Consider the following 16,717-nt stretch of genomic DNA (forward strand, 5'->3'; position numbering starts at 1 on the left):
CTTTAAAACATCCATACCTTTTATTTGTTTCAGCTATCATTCATATATTGCCTGCCCCTCCACTATGTCTCAGGCATGGATGCAAGGCAGTCACTTACTTTCACTTTCCATTCAGTACTTATTAGATGTCACTTCGCTCCTTACATTCCCCCTCCATCCTCACAATCTATAATTGTGTAGGGCAGTGCTGTCCAACTTCTGTGGTACCAAGGGCCAACATTTTTCCAGCCTACATAGTGAAAGGCCAATAAGGCAGTGTTGACCACTCCCTGTTTTTAAACCACACCCATGTTACCACAAGATCATGTCCACATTAATTGTGGTAGCACACCAAAAAAACTAATTGTTTGGCGTTCACTGCAGGGATATCACATCACTCATATGTGAAAAAAGTCGTATTAAGACATACCCTTAAAGGAGAAGGAAAGGTTAAAACTAAGTAAGCCTTATCAGAAAGGCCCATCTAAATATACCAGTAAACCCCCAAAGTAGTGCTGCTCTGAGTCCCCTGTCAAAAGAAACATTGCATTTCTTTCCTTCTATTGTGTACACATGGGCTTCTGTATCAGACTTCCTGCCTTCAGCTTAAACCTCATTGCCCTGGGCAAGAGCATGCTCAGTTTGCTCCTCTTCCCCTCCCCCTTCCTTCTCTGCTGTAATCTGAGCCCAGAGCAGGGAGAGACTCAGGCAGGAAGTGATGTCACACCATGTTAATACTGCAGCTCCTATCCTTAACAAACAGAGACTTTCTAGAGCTTTTTACTCAGGTATGGTAAAACATTCTACAGAATAAATATAGCATTCTAGCTTGCACTATTGCAGCTAATCTATTCGCAATAAAATGCCTCCGTAGCTTTCCTTCTCCTTTAAATCCATATGCCTCCTCTTCCCCTTGGATAACACAGCACCCCCAGCACATGATTAAACTCCTTAGGGGCCCCTAACAATAATTTATTTTCAAATGCTAACAAACCCCCAGAACAAATACCAGGCTTATGTTCCACAGGTAGAGCAGGGCACACACAGGTAGAGCAGGGCACACACAGGCAGCATAGGGAAGGCAGAATAGAGAAAGACACAGAGAAACCTATCAGGACCAGATGTACTACATACAGCGACACAGTGCTGGTGCCCCATTAGTATTTTGTATAAGTGTGAACAGGTGAACAATATGGGCAGTTTCAGTCTGGGTCCGAGGTGTGAACAGTACAGGGCTTTAAACTGGCCATAGACGCAAAGATCTGATAGTACCAATCCTCGATTCGTACGATTTTCAGACCGTGTGCAGAGAGTCCTGACATTTTTCGTCCGGCTGAGATCGGTCGTTTGGTCGATCAGGCAGGTTAAAAGATTTCTGTCGGCTGCCGATAATATCTCTGCATGTGTTGCCGATCGTACGATTTTCAGTGGGAGACTGTCACCAGCTTTGTCGGACATAACTTTCATACGATTGCTGTCAGGGGCAGAACATCGGCTGATCTGTTCTTTTGTACTTTATTTGATCTGAATGGTTAGTGGCAGGTCGGGGATGGGGGGAAATCCGCTCGTTCAAGGATTCAAACGATCGGATCATTGCATCTATGGCCATCTTTAGGGATTTGAACAATAGAGGTGTCACAAGTGTGAACAATACAGGGGATTAGTCTGAATTTGAGGTTTAAACAATGCAGGGGCCAGTTAATCTCTGTAGTGATACCATTTAAATTTTACAAATCGTAAACAAACAGCAGGTAGGTGGGGGGGCACACAAGGGGGGGTCGTGGGCCGCCAGTTGGACAGCCCTGGTGAAGGGCAGCATGCATGAGCATTAGGTCCCCTATTCTGGCAAATACACACGATTTTGGGGTGATACACAACTTGCCTTGTCACAAAATAGCATCTACTTGCTTACTATGATTGTAAATTCAAAGACTAAAGGAAACAACATTTAAATAATAAATATAGTGTGAGTAAATTTTACTTTACTCAACTAACATGATAGAAAAGAACTTGGAATTATTTTTCAGGATGACAGGTGCCCTTTAAGCATTAATGGGTCAGAACCCCAAATTTATATTTCTTTAACTCTGACCTAAATACATACATTGAGTGTACAGTATATGTTATTATTGTAAAGGGTACTGCTACAAGAACCTTCTGAGCACTATACTATTGTAAGGTACTATAGGTGTGGGACCTGCTATCCAGAATGCTTGGGACCTGAGATGTCTTTCCCCATCACCATACTTGTAATCTACTGAAAAGTAATTTAGGCATTAAATAAAACCAACAGGATTAATTATATCTTAACTGGGATTAAATTCAAGGTCCTGTTGAATTATTAAAGAGAAAATTGATTCTTTTTAATTATTTGAATAAACTAGGAGATGTCCTTTCAATGCTTTTCCAGAGCATTCTGGATAACAGGTTTATGGATAACTGATCCGATACTTAAACACAAAAATTTGCTTTGCTTCAGTTATCAACCACTGTCAACTCTAATCTTGTACCACATTGGAGTGCACACTAATGCTTGGCTGTCTCCAGTGTTTGTTCTAATTCTGTTTCAGAGTAGGCCCCTATAAAATAGCATGTTCCTTTGTATCTACAGTCTGCTTGGCATAAGCTTGCTTAGATTCTGCAGATTCCCTGCTCTAACTTAAAGGGGTTGTTCACCTTCCAAACAATTTTTTCAGTTCAGTTGTTTTCAGTTTTTAAACCATAAACAAACGTTTTTTCTGGTGCTTTCCATCTTTTATGGTTTTCTCAAAATGTAAGTTTAAAGGGGAACTATGGCAAAAATGAAATTCTAATATAGGTTTCATTATACTGAAGTAACAAACTTTATAAATACAATAAAATTAATAAATTAAATATCATGCATTGTTTCTGAAATAATCAAGTTTATGTTGACTACCCCCCTCTCAGCATCTGTTACTCTTCATTCTGTCTTCTTGCAGCAGTTGGGTGTTAGATAATCATTGACAGTTAGATCCAATATATCTTATAGGGGGGGGGGGGGCGCTTCCATTCCTAGAAGACATATTACAGCTCATTCAAATAATTCCAGTACCAACTAAATCTAACAAAATAACTGCCTTTTGCACAAATTCTGCATGTAGAGAGACAGGAATTCTGTTTATTTTTCTGTTCAGTTTATTTATTAGTGAGATCTAATACATCTTCTAAGCAAAAGGAGCCCACCTATAAGATATATTGGATCTAACTGTCAATGATTATTGGACACCCAACCCCTGAATGAAGAGAGAATGAAGAGAAACAGATGCTGAGAGAGGAGCAGTGAAGATGAACTTGATTTCAGAAATAGTAAAATGTTTAATTGATTGTTCAGGTATGGGACCTGTTATCCAGAATGCTCGGGACCTGGGGTTTTCCGGATAACAGATCTTTCCGTAATTTGGGTCTTCATTTCTTAAGTCTACTAGAAATTCATTTAAACATTAAATAGACCCAATAGGCTGGTTTTGCTTCCAATAAGGATTAATTATATCTTAGTTGGGATCAAGTGCAAGCTACTGTTTTATTATTACAGAGAAAAATGAAAATTTTAAAAAATTTGGATTATTTGGATAAAATTGAGTCTATGGGAGACAGCCATTCCGTAATTCGGAGCTTTCTGGATATTGGGTTTCCGGATAAGGGATCCTATACCTGTATTTATAGAGTTTCTTATTTCAAGTATGCTGAAGCTTTTATTAAATTTTCATTTCAGCAATAGTTTCCCTTTGAAGGGGGATATTTTAGCTTGTGGTATAGAAACAATATTAAACTAAAATGAGAAGGCATGATGTTCTGGTGGCTAATTAGAGTAACTACAAAGAGAGGGGGAAAAGGTTTATGTATACTTTAAGGCTAGGGATCTTCAAACTTGCCAAAACACTTGGCATACATAACAGAATGTCACATAAAACAGATATGTGCATTTTCTTTTCCTTTTCTAGTTCTGCAATACCATCTAAAAAAAAAAAAAAAAAGGCTTACATAACCAAATGCAATCCTGTACCTTGATGAATTTCACATTTTTGATCCATGAGCTATTGGAATTACAAGCTAAAAATGAAAGGGACAGCACAAACTTTTTTCAAAATCAGTTCAATGAACAGGACCTTGTGCCGACACATTTTCCCCATGTTTCAATTAAGAAATATCAACTGTTTTTGTGATTTCTAACACTAAACAGGGTAAAACATGAAAATTCTATTTCCTGTCCCTACAAGTTAGGCCAAACCAAACCAGAAGTCTTTTAAAAAAATTTCAGACTCAGGCTGTGGGAATCCTTAAAAAAAAATAAAAATCTAAGTGGTCCATGCTAGCCTGTTGCCACATACAGTCCATTCCCCACTGGTAAGGAATGGCATTTTGACCATCTAGGTTCCCCCAAAAAAACAACAGCAATCAAAACACCAAAGATCTCATGTAATGAAGCTAGCACAAAATATGTGCAAAACTGAATTCATCCACATGCTAGTCTCAAAAGGTACAGTGCTGCGAAATATGTTGGTGCTATATAAATACCTTTTAATAATAATACCTGCATCAGTGAATGCTTTTTTTCTTTTTTACACTTGACTCACACCTAGATGCCAATTGCTTCCATCTTGCTGAATGAGGTACAAAGTAAAGGACACACACACACCTCAAGGTCTAGCATAAAATCCATGGAAGGATAAGCAAATACTTTATATTGTCAATATCTTATATACAAGCACATTTTTGTACAGAAACATACAGGTAAAAAGTTAATTTTGCAAAGCCCTACCAGTATCGTAGAACATTGCAGGGTAAACATCCCTTTAAAGGGAAATCTAAATAACAAGCTGCATACATGCCATACGGTCCCCAGGCTTCTTGGGGAATTTATGGACTGTTTTTCTTAATATTAGTTCAGCAGGATATGTCATCTAAAAGTACCTAACAGCCATTGGTATAATTACTGTATAACCAGAACGAATGGCCAACATGTACAGTACTATTCATTTTTTTTTTTTTTTTTTTAAACAAGAAAACAAAATTATAAAAGTCCAGGTCTATGAAGATTTTCATTCATCTAGCTCATAATATATATCTATTAGTAGTAATACTAAAGCAACTGGACCTGATGAGTAATCTTGGAATTGTTTCTTCGTTCATCCAACCAGCATCTTCGGTTTAAGCAAGCAGTAGGAAATTCCCTGGTATTTCACCTTTAAGTGTAATACAATCACCATAATGAATGTAAGTTTTTCAGACAGGCATTAGCAGAAACTCATTCACATGTGATTATTAACCAGATCACCCTGATCCAATTGCAATAAATTTCATAGTACTAAGGCAGATGTTAATTGCTTGGGTTACATGTCCTGATGTGGACTGCAGAGTAATGCCTGGGGAGTTTACCATTCTATTTGCTTATTTATGTTCCCTAATGTATAGATCTTTTCCCTTTACTGGTCAGCATATTCCACATTGCTTTATTTCTACGGAGGTACTGGTTGTTTTAATTCATGTAGTATCTAGAATGATAATGCATGATTCAATGACACCATTGTCTTATTTTATCTCAAAACCATTATTGGCAAAATCCACTGAATATAGTGCTCTGTTAACAACTAAGGTTAGTCAATAAATACATATATATATATATATATATATATATATATATATATATATATATATATATATATATATATATAGACCCGCGCCAACCTGCCCCGCCAATGATATCACAAAAGGGGCGAGGCACGCACCTACAAAACCGGAAGCCAGAAGTCAGCAGTGTAAGGTCGTGGGGAGAGCAGGCAGGAAAGCAAATGGGGCAGCGAGGTTGGGCCAAACCTGCCCGAACCACAGGTAAACCTGTGGGTATTGGGCCAGTCCACACATCACTAATAGCTTGGTATTTTGCAAAAATGTTTTGTGGAAAAAAAATTCTGCTGGCAGCAGAAGGTTAAACGGCACTTCATAAAGATTGCATATAGCGTCTCAAATTTCATTCAAGTGAGGACTTAAGTAATGTATGATTATAGTCTACAAATTATTCCCATAAGGATTAGATACACAATTATCTATAAACATCACCTGTGATTTTTTTCTGCATCTGTTAAACATTTAAGAATCCAGCAAATGTCTGACAAGTTTCCTGAATCCTTTTATTTTGGATTTCTTGAGCTGTCAGTGGATGCTTAAGCAAGATTCCTGCTCTAGGAGGCCATTCTTTCAAACAAAATAAATTTACACTTGACAAATAAATAAGGCAATCACGAGTTTACTCAAGTCAAATAAAACCATGAACCAACAAGGGGAAGATATTCCAAAAAATGCAAATAGTACAAAACAAGTGTTGTAACAAACAGCTCGTGTAGAGTTAGCATGATGAGAGCAATGTCCAACTTTCAGTCACAGGCCCAGCATATCAGTGATGTCTGTTCCATCCTAAATTGATCCAAAATATAATATCTGAGGCATCCAACAAACAACTACATGGGACAACCCAAATGGCAAATAGGGACAATCTAATTATTTTTTGTCTGACGTTGGTCTGATAATCGATCGGTAAGGTTAGAAAATTTTCATCGTTCACAGTGAAATCGATCCATTGTCCAAGTGTTAGCAGGGGCAAGCAGACAGCCTTCACCAGTTTTCCTGGTTTCAACTAGACAATATCACTTGAAATGGTCTTTTTGATTGATGGACAAATCATACATTTAAACAATCGTTTCAAGATAAGTTTGGTCTTGTGATAACGAAAAGATCTTTTAAAAGTCTTTATATCTATGGCAACCTTAACTTACTGTTTAAGTTGAGCTAACTAAACTGAATGAAAAGTTATGCTTTCTGTGATCTATGGAAAACACAAGACTTTCCAAATATTTACATGTAATGGCAAGAAACTAGACAGCAAGATGAGGCATCCGGATGTGACATTCTCAACAGGCCTTAGAGCTCTACTAAGCCCGAGTACAAGAGTGATGCCATTGTTATATGACAGCACTTATAATTACAGTAGGAATTGGTTGTTTGGGAGCTCTCCAAGTCTGAATTAAGCAGCTATGGACTAATTAAATGAAGCCAACAGAGATCACACCACTGGGGACCACATAACCCTTTCATAGCAGCTCTACATCTGTCTTCAATGAATTAAAGGAACAGTTTACTTTAAAAACAAAAACTGGATAAATAGATAGGCTGTGCAAAATAAAACATGTTTCTAATATAGTTAGTTAGCCAAAAAATGTAATGTATAAAGGCTGGAGTGACTGGATGTCTAACATGATAGCCAGAACATTATTTCAGCTCTCTAACGGAGTTAGTCAGCGACTTGAAGGGGGGCCACATGGGACATAACTGTTCAGTGAATTTAGCATGCAGCTCAGATTCAAAAGCAAACAGTTATGGCTCATGTGGCTCCCCTCAAGTCACTGATTGGTTACACTGGTAACCAATCACTGGAAATCAAGGGGGCTGAAAAGCAGGAATTGATTCCTTAAAGGAAAACTATAACCCCCCAAACAATGTAGGTTTCTATATAAATATATTGCATAAAACAGCTCATACATAAAACCCTACTTCATGTAAATAAACCATGTTTATAATATACTTTTTTAGCAGTATGTGCCATTGTATTGCACACAAACAAACCATACGTATAGTCACATGAGCCAATTAACTGACATACGTTGCTTTATAAAGTTTCATCTCCTATTAATATAACTAAGCATTAGAACAGTGGTCTTTCATTTTTCACCTTCTAAAGCAGCTCTGGGAGGGGGGTCGTCGACTGTTCTAAATTGATACATTTAGTTGATACATTTGTTATCTTTGTTCCTGCTGAGCAGAATCCGAGTTTTATTAAAGGCAGCTGTTCAAATTGATACAATAGTTCCTAATATTCCACAGATACAGCTAAGAAATGTAGCAAATTCTAACCGTTCAGAATCTGCTCCTGGATCACTGAGCTGCCAGACTGAAACACTAGCAACAGGAACATTAAGCTTTCAACTTAATTTTGGGAACAGTGTAAAATATAAAAGATGGAAAGCAAAAAAAAAAATCTGTTTAAGGTGAACAATTTGAAAACAAGTGTTTGCAAGGTGAACAACTCCTTTAAATCATGAAAATCGATGGGGGTTTTTTTTTTGTGATTGTACTGACTTACCTGAAACCCTGGGCCTGTGCTCGTATCAGCAGAAAACTGCACCAGCCAGGGTTATACCAGTGAGCACCACAGAGCGATCTTCTTCCGTCTTCCAGCGGCTGCGCATGCGCAGCAGAACGAGTAGCCAAATTTTGTGGTGCTCACCGGTATAACCCCAGGCCGGTGCAGTTTTCTGCTGATAGGAGCACCGACCCGGGGTTTCAGGTAAGTCAATACAATCACTTGGGGTGCCTAAGCCTTCCCTTTTTCTTTAAGCCTTGGACTTCATGGACAGGTGTATCCAATCATAAGAAAAGCTATTTAAGGTGGCCAATTGCAAGTTGTGCTTCTGTTTGACTCTCCTCTGAAGAGTGATGGCATGGGATCCTCAAAGCAACTCTCAAAAGATCTGATAAAGTTTGTTCACTATCATGGTTTAAGGTGGCCATAGACGTAACAATTACGATCTTTCTTGGAAAAGATCTTTCCAAGAAAGATTGTTTGTTTCAATGCACACGTGTAGAGCTGAATCGTCAGATATACAGGTAGATATACAGGTAGAAACAATAGAATTCTACCTGTATCTGACGATTCAGCACTAACAATGGCCAATGTTTGAGTCCCTTCAAAGGCACCCGATCAAAATTTTCAGTCCAGCCCGAACGACGAGCCGACCAAAATCCAAGTCTTCTGCAGATATCGGTCGGCTCTTTTTCCACCATACACGCACCGAATATCGTACGAAAATTAGTTTCGTACGATATCTTATTGCACTCGGAGCAATTAGTTTTCCGAAGTCTCCCGAATTTTCCTTGTGAGGCACCACCTGAAAACCACTGCTCACTGGTTTTAATAATTTCCTGACGCATCCAGGCATTCTGGATGTTGTCCCCAACTATGAAGTTAAAATGCTTCTAGAAGCAAAAAGAGAACACGTGAATGTGGCTCACCACTGCGCCTAAACATCTAGATCCACCCATTTGGCATGGCCACCAAAATTTGGCCACCATGCAGAAACATTTCAATACAAGGGCTGAACATTTCCCTCGAGAAAGTTCAAAAAGCAAGTTTTTTTGCAGGCTAGCAAATGTATGATGTTGAGCAGATAACCATACAGAAGGACAGCGTACTAAAGTTATGTTAATAGAATTTTCTGGAATACAAACAGCCATACACAGGATGACATTAGCTGCCTACTTGGCCACCAGTCTGCCTGATGATGTCAACATGAATAAAATACACGCCAGCATAATTTGCATCTGAATAGTTTACAAAACCATATTTATTTTACAGGTACCAGGTTTAAAAGATGCCATGCAAGCAGAAAGGCCTTGTGAGGAATGCCATTGCATGACAAACTAGATTCATATGAAAAACCTAATGCTGCAGAAATCATTATGAATGCCATGTGGATTACATGTGTATTTAATGACAGATACCCACAGACAGTTTGCCTATGTATACAAATGTGACTGCAGCATTAATTCTCTGGCCTCATTGAGCTTTATGACTCTGTAGTCCAGTGATTACAGAGCCTGCATCACCAAGTGAAAGCTGCCAATGTGTGTTTTTTCCCCCCTCATTAAATACATTAGAGGTTCAAATAATATTAGCACGATGCATGCACAGGTACTTCAGCTGGTCATTATTGTAACATTTTATTGGAAAGGTATAGCTCTCCAGTTTTGCATTTTACTTAAATGTCAAATTGTAAAAATAGAGGGCATGAAAACAATCTAGCTGGATTTATTAAACATTATGCCCATTCAACATGCTAGAAAGAGAATAGGATATGAATGACTTGGATTTAAAGAATGGCAGCGTTGTTCTAAATAGGCAACAACATCTATATGCAGACATGTTACCTGGCAGCAATACTTCCAGCACTAATACACTTTCTTTTCATGGACTGCTTTAAATCCTATCTGATGCACAATGAAAGACAAGTTATTGGATTAATCCTGATCATGCAAAGCATGAAGAGATGGTAAAACATTGTTTTCTTAACATTTCGTGGCAGGTCAGAAGTGGTCAGCCTTTTGTTGCACCAAGTATAGATGGGGGGGGGGATATAAGTTAGACAAAGTCTGTGTGAGTGTGTGTATAGGGAATGTACAGAAAAAGTAGGAAACTCTGCCAACTATTTTGGTGCATTATTCCCCTCCCCATAATGGCAAAACAGTATTAGCCAAGACATGTGTGTGTGATCAATGTGTCTGCTACAACATTCCTTTGATCTATGGCTGCTCTGTTTGTGAATACATTATATATGCACATGTCAATGAAGCCATAGAGACAGGGGTAGCAGCCTGTGGCCCTCCATCTATTAGTGAGCGACAAGCTAGTGTGTGCACACTACTACTACTGAAAGTTGTACGTCAGCAACAGCTGGAGGGTCGCAGGTGGGCCATGGCTAGAAAGGGAAAGGCGTGGGGTATCTTACCCTTGTTAGAGTGCCAGCCTGCAGGGAACAATGAGCCGCGGCCCTCAGCCCGTGCTTAAAAGAGTGTGGCGGGGAGTACAGACACAAGGCGCCAGTAAATCCTCCTGAGGCCCGAAAAAAAAGAAGGGGAAGCTCTAGCTGCAGGCAGGGCGACTGTCAGCCATATTGTGTGTGGAGCCTGTATTTACAAACCTAAGCAGCAGCAGCGATTCCGTCTCACAGAAAGAGACGAGGGGGAGGGGAGGGAAAGCAGCAGACAAAGGAACCTACAGCTTGAGACACAGACAAGCGAAACGCTATCGCTGCTCTCCGTCTCCCATGAGTATAGGGAGGAGGATACACTGCCCTGCCCGCTCCCCGGGCCAAGTCTCACTAATAAAGGCACAATTGAAACCTCAAACAACACAAAGCGCCAATAAAATGCGTGTGCGCGTATGACAGATACATGACAGGTAACCCGCTGCAGTGACAGCGCCAAGGCCAGCCATTGATGTGCAAATTAAAGAGGAACAATAGAAGGGTTTTTTTTTGTTTTGTCTTTAACGTCACCGACTACAAAAAACACAGTGACGTCAGACAGTCTAAGAGTCGCGAGGGGAGGGGCGAACGGCAGGTGGCGCTAAAGCTCAGCTGGAGGAGGGGAAGCTTCTCGCAGTTAGCGCAGGGCAACAACAGGAGAGGCTGGAGTGTGGGTGCACGCGCGGTTATTAACAGGAGCACAACGTGAACAAATAAAAATCTGCATTGACACAAAACATGGGAAGGTGACGCGCACTGTGCCCGCATGCTGTGGCTCCCCAGGATATAATGTGCCCCGTGCATCTCTATGGCAAATTAGATAACAGTATGGGAGGTCCTTACCTGAGGGTGTCATTTATGGGGCGCACCCCCTTTTCCCCACTAAGGTTCCCCCTTTATGTTCCGGCGCATTAGGTGCGGTGCAGAGCTCTTCACATACAGCGTATTGTCCCTCTCTTTCTTTCACCACTGATTTTAATCTGCACAGCCGCTCCCGCCTCAAGCGTTTTCTCTCGCTTTCTCCTGAACTTCCAAATCCGACCCCTTTCCACTCACTCCCCTATTCGTTTCCTTACTCTCCTTTCCACCCCTCCCACTCCATTCTCTGCCACATTTGGAGCTCACTTATAGTTGAAGGCCCCGTCCCACTGTAACTGCCAAGGGGAGGCCTCGCCTTCCTGCCAAATACTGATCCCTCATTCGTCTCGGCCCCTCCTTTCTTCTGCTAGTGCAGAAGAAAGCTTTGCGCGTGCGTACCCGGATCTTTCTAGCCGCCGCGGTAGGACTTCACTGCGCATGCGCATAGTTACTCAATGTCAACATTAGTACAGTGTGTGTGTGGGATATGTTCTGTAATGGTTTTTTTTGTTTTCATTTTGAAAGTTTTCAGCGTGGTACTCCATTGCTTCACCCATGCTCTTATCCATTGTATCATTGTTTACCCGTTTATAATTTACAGCTGGTCTTTAGTTTCTCTACTTTGGATATTGTTTTTTTTCTGCAGGTCGCCATTGTTTGTATTTTAAGCAGCATCCATGCAGGGGCGCTGCACCAATCAGGCAATATTCCCAACTTGCCTTAGGCAGCACCACCCCATGATGCACTAGCATCATGAACCCCAAGAAAGGTGAGGGCGAGAACAGGGCTGTATTTTGGTTTTGGGGCGGCCCTCGGGGTGCCTATTTTTCTAATTTTTTTTTTTAAAAAAAAAAACTCCCCACCATTTCTATAGAAAATCTGGTGAGGGGTAGGGGGCCGACGAAGGAATGCGGGAGTGACGTCATACAAACGGGACGCTGCCGTCACTTCCTCCAAATACGTTGCGTGATGTAAGCGTGCATGATGTGTGACGTCAGTGCGCACAATGTATGGGCGGCATCGGACCTAAATACAGCCCTGGCAGGGAAAGGAGTGCAGCAGCCTGGAAGCCACTTCAGGGTACTAGGGGACTAGAATCATCCCTGCACCCAGGTGGTCTTGAACCGGATTATAGTTTTTTTTTTCAAAGGACTGTTAATTCAAAGCTTTCTGTCCAGTTTAAAACATTGAGAAAGCTGGATAGAAATCCAGCCAGTGCCATCTAAGTGAGCCAATAACTCAACCCCAGCGTCATAAGTTCATGGACATCCTTGTGCCCGCTTCTGATGTCTTCATGCCCTCCAAACATCACACCCTGCACCCTTTGTTCGGGTTTCGCCTATATCAAAGGTGGCAAGTCTATTACACAACCAGGCAGCCGTTTGAATGCACCATGGAGGATGACTAGATGATTGTTTAAAAGATAAGAAAATGCACAACATGACATTTTAAATTAGAATGATGGAACGGAATGACCAATAGTTAAAAACCTTAAATGCATACTGATTGTACATTTTCATAGGTTATCACTAGGGGTCCATTATCACGTACAGGGCAGATGCTTACCTGCTTTTTTCATTCTGTGCCCTAAGTTGCAGATACATTTTCTCCAGGACTCTGTGCTTTGTTTTGCCCTCCGCCACTGCAGTAAATACAGTGCAGTCTGCATTTAGCAGCTCTGTATTCATGAGCGATGGGCAGAAGGAGGCATGCAGGCAGCCACTGCTCTTCCTTTACCTGCACATAATTGAGACATGCAAGTTAGGGAAGCAGGGTATGTCAAAACTGGATTAGAAAACATTTAAATCAATTAAGTCAGTGCACAAAGATGAGAATAGTCTAGTCTTTTACATTTGAAAGTCCACAATGAATAATACACCTGATCTAGTTCCCCTGAACATCACACTGGACATTCTTCAGAGGCTTACATTTCCTGACAGTACTGTCATATATTTGCCAGAAGATGTTAATGGCTGCAAAAAGGCAACAGCAACTCAAAACATGTGTATGCTGCAGAGCTTCTTTATGGTTAAAACAGTGGTAAGTAGTATGGTTAAAACAGTGTTAAGTAGGGATGCACCGAAGCAGGATTCGGATTTGTCTGAATCCAAGTGCCTGGCCAAACTAAATCTGACTCCTAACTTTTTTGTCACACAACAAGGAAGTAAATATTTTTTTAACCGTGCACTGTGTGGCCAGTTTTCCTAGTTGCATATGCAAATTAGGATTTGGCTAGGATTCTGGATTCGGCTGAATCCTAAAATAGTGGATTTGTTGCATCCTTAGTGGTAAGTGATAAGCAAGCTACTTTTCAAAGTTTGAACCATGTACTACACCCCTGGGAGGGGGTCTAAAAAACAGTGAACTAGCCAAATTAAGGTTAAAAAAAGTTGCCAAAAACTTTTATGACTCAGCACATAAAAGTTGCTGAGTAATGTAATTTCATTATTTTCAATATGGGGGTTAGGAGCAGTCTGTAGCCGGTCGGGAGCGCCCGTGAACAGGTGATCTGCACGCCGGTATATCCCAAAAAGGGCCGCTCTGGCCGCGGCTTGCAAACACTTCAAGGAATAGGAAAGGGACTTCACCGGCCAAACTGAGTCATCGCGTGGAAACCATCTTAATAAAATCGTACATGCTTTATTGAGAATCCTTCTAAAATCACAAGCGGGCAGGGGATGTGCTTGAGGTCACGAAACGCGTCAAGCACATCCCCTGCCCGCTTGTGATTTAGAAGGATTCTCAATAAAGCATGTACGATTTTATTAAGATGGTTTCCACGCGATGACTCAGTTTGTCCGGTGAAGTCCCTTTCCTATTCCTTGAAGCATTTCATTATTTTCCCATTATATTATATATTTTAAAACATTCAAGATTTTCAGCTGTATTGAAAATGAATGGAACTATAGGATTCTCTCTTGTCTGCAAGTATTTTTCTGTGAAAAACACAACCACAAATATATTCTTAAATATGGCAGTGCTCAAGGATAAAAAAAATGCAGTTGAGTAAAAAGAATTACATGCAATTTGTTGCGTCTACAATTGTTTGTTTTTTTTTTCTTGATCTGGAAAAGGCTTCCCTGAATATCACCAACAATGAATGGAAAGCTGCGTAATAACTTAAATATAATAAAGGCAATTTGGATAAAAATTCATATTTTGCAGAAGCCATGAACAAGTAGTTCATCTTTTCATTAACTTTTCCTCTTTTTTTTTTTTATGGCTCCTTCCAGCTTTCCAATAGGATATACTGACTGTGGCAGCAACAAAATCAACAAATGCTACTTTAATATTATTGTTACTTTTTATTACTTATCTTTCTATTCAGGCCATCTTCTATTCCTATCTGCCATTTCAAAGCTAAATAATTCACAAACCAGAAAAACATGACTGATTGCACATTTTCTCAGAATTTTAGTGTGTTATACGGAAAGGCAGAAGTAACCCTTTAAATGCTGGCCCTTACAAAATAATACAAAAAGATTCATTAAATTCAGAAAGATGGGAATGCTTGTGTCAGGAGCTGAAAGCACAGACATTATTACCTAAAAGGTAGAATAATTTTTATGGTTGTGTAACCCTTTCGACACCCCTTTTTCATTGTTACACTCCACGTGTGGCGCTTACTTGATGGCACAGTACAAACCTGAGCCACTCCGCAGTGGTATGGGGAGAGACTGGGTACCTGGTACTTACTAGCGCAGTGTCTCCACCTAGTGGGATCCGGGAATGCACCTACGGGTGGCCCCATTAGGAATACAATAATAACACACACACACAGTATTGGTTAAACTGAATAACGGTTTATCATAAAATAAATGACCAACTAGTACATGCAGCACTCCTAACCGGTGGCAATAGGGCCTCACTAACTAACTTGCTAGCGCAAAGCTGTCTAACTAAAAAGGCAAAGTCCTTTAATGTCTTTTTATAAGCTCTTTAGGCTTCTGTCCCTTTAAACAGGATACTCACACAAATCCTCTTCGGATACTTTAGAGCTCTCTTCAAGCGAGTTCAGCACAGTCAGGCATACAGTGCGACTACCAGCCCCCTGGATGCTCAGATAGGAATCTCCTGCTGGTTTTCCTCCAGTCTGTATTCCTTTCACACTCTCTGTCTTTCCAGGCACAGTATGAATGCTTTTGGTGCAGCCTCTCAGCTCTCTGGGCCCACCAGCAGCTCTCTGACCTCTTTCTCTGTCCACGATGCGGCTCTCTATGCCAGGCTTATTTTTCTTTTGCCAGTATCCGTGACTTCCTTTTCCTGCCAGCCACTCACTAGCTGCTGTGTCACTTCCTACTGCACTGAACAGCTTGTTGCTATGTAACAGCTTACAGTACACAGACACAGGCTCTGTGCTTCATCTCTGCTTACAGGGATAAGTGCAAGGGATTTGCACTAATTCCCTACAGTTGCATATCTGGTCTTGTCAGTGTTATACTTGCAGGCCGATAGTAGCCAGCATAGTTCCAAATTTAGAACTATTATTGCAATATGTAGAACCACATGTCACTCACATGTCTTGGATTTATGACAAGTCTGTTGGATTCAAAAAATCATGGTAAATTAGAAATTTACAAGGGACATCTTTGCATGGAACCGTAGGACATTCTGAATCCTATCTGCCAACTCTTTTGCCAATTCAGGTACTGTATATGCAAAGTGCTTGACAAAATAGCACCCTAGCCAAACCATATACACATTTGCATACTCTGCTACTTACGTCTTTGAGGAATTGTCAGTGTTCATAAAAGGACCCATTACTCATCAAGAACAGGATGTTAAAAGTTATTAAATAAAACATATTGTTCCATCCTCAAATTGATGAGAAAACTTTATATCTTGGTTTTATTGAAGTCTATGGGAACATTTGGAATTGAATTATGCGATAAGCTTTTCTCATTAAATTAAATCTGCCCACTTCTCATATTAATACTGCTTGCTCTCTCAGCTGCATTTGACACTATGGATCATCCTCAACTCCTCCAGTCCCTCCATTTGATTAGCCGTCACAACACGTCTTGGTTCGCTTCTTACCTCACTAATCGATCCTTCAGTGTTTCCTACAAGTATCATCTTCTCCTCTATCTCCTTCTGTTGGGGTCCCTCAAGGCTCTGTCTTGGGCCCCTTATTATTCTCTCTATGTACTTCCTCACTCAGAAAACTAATCAACTCATTTGGTTTCCAATACCACCTCTAGGCTGATGATACTCAGATCTATCTCCTGATCTCAATCCAGTGATCTTAACCCGGGTCTCTTTCTGCCTGTCTGCTATCTCTACTT

The 16,717-nt window shown here is 40.5% G+C and overlaps 1 protein-coding gene across 3 annotated transcripts in view; it reads right to left on the reverse strand.

Annotated features, from left to right (window-relative positions):
* Positions 1 to 11,745, reverse strand: part of spin1.S (spindlin 1 S homeolog) — a 28,853-nt gene extending 17,108 nt beyond the window's left edge. Inside the window, exon 1 of one of the 3 annotated variants that reach the window (XM_018243880.2) lies at positions 11,418 to 11,745. The gene's annotated coding sequence lies outside the window, so the exon portion shown is untranslated. Of the gene's footprint in view, positions 1 to 5,095; positions 5,296 to 10,556; positions 11,375 to 11,417 lie in introns of those variants that run through there. The other 2 variants (XM_018243882.2, XM_041580168.1) reach the window with 2 other exon arrangements.
* Positions 11,746 to 16,717: the final 4,972 nt, after the last annotated feature.

The sequence above is a fragment of the Xenopus laevis genome, chromosome 1S (assembly GCF_017654675.1).
Source record: "Xenopus laevis strain J_2021 chromosome 1S, Xenopus_laevis_v10.1, whole genome shotgun sequence".
In the NCBI taxonomy this organism is placed as follows: Eukaryota; Metazoa; Chordata; class Amphibia; order Anura; family Pipidae; genus Xenopus; species Xenopus laevis.